This window comes from Meleagris gallopavo, chromosome 21 (assembly GCF_000146605.3).
Source record: "Meleagris gallopavo isolate NT-WF06-2002-E0010 breed Aviagen turkey brand Nicholas breeding stock chromosome 21, Turkey_5.1, whole genome shotgun sequence".
NCBI lineage: Eukaryota > Metazoa > Chordata > Aves > Galliformes > Phasianidae > Meleagris > Meleagris gallopavo.
In genome coordinates this window covers 315474-316367 of record NC_015031.2, presented here as the reverse complement: position 1 = coordinate 316367, position 894 = coordinate 315474, and the positions used below count along the sequence as shown (strand labels likewise).

The following is an 894-nucleotide window of genomic DNA, read 5'->3' as shown; positions in this document are numbered from 1 at the left end:
AGAGCCAGCCGAGCCCCGAGCGGGCGGGGCGCTCAGACCAGAGCAATCGATAGCCGAGAGAAAGAGAGAGAAATGGAGAGCGGTGCGCACCGCCCCGACGGGACGGGATGGATGGGGCGGGACGGGTGGCAGGGCTGGGTGTGGAGGCTCCGGCACGATGAACGCACCGGTGTTGGGCTGTACGTCGGGATGTGCACGGCGTTGAGCTGTCGGGTTCGTCCCAAGACGGACCGCGGTGATTTTGGGCTGTGCACCCTGTGCTGAGCTCCCTGCGCTGAGCGGGTGCCGCTCGCAGCTCCGTGGTGCGGTTGCCATGGTGACAGCCGCACCCGCCATGGGGGTCCCCCTCCTCTAGTATGCAAGTGCCTGCGAGTCGGGGGACCGCGGGGGAGCGGAGTGGTGGTGGTGACCCCCGAGGGGTAGCGGGGCCGGCAGTGGGATAACGTGGGATAACGAGATCTGCGGTGGGGATGGAAAGAGCCCCAGAGGACTGAGGGGACCTCCGCGGACAGTAAAGCGCCGGGGGGACATCGGGATGCCGGTGTGGGACTGGGAACCCGATGGGGTGAGGGAGGCAGCGGGAGGCGAGGGGTACAGAGGGGACTCGAGGGACAAAGAGCGGGGAAGGAGCGGGTGGAATGAGGGCGCTGGGCGGAGGGGCAGCGGGAACAGCGGGGACAGCGGAAACGCGGGTGGGGCAATGGAAAACAGAGCTCCACGCTGGGACATCCAGTGTTCCGATAGGGGCGGAGGGGACGAAGAGGAGGTGTTTCGGGACCAGCGGGGACGCGATGTGCTGCCCGGCGGGGCGGAGGGGACAGCGATGCGACATGGTGCCAGCAGCTCCCCGAGGCCAATAGAGCCCCGATGGGGCGGGGGGGGGGCACCGGGAGG

General features: G+C 68.7%; 1 protein-coding gene across 1 annotated transcript in view; it reads right to left on the bottom strand.

The window, feature by feature from the left end:
• Positions 1-894, bottom strand: part of OVCA2 (OVCA2 serine hydrolase domain containing) — a 7655-nt gene that overhangs the window by 5926 nt on the left and 835 nt on the right. The gene's annotated exons all lie outside the window — the stretch shown is intronic.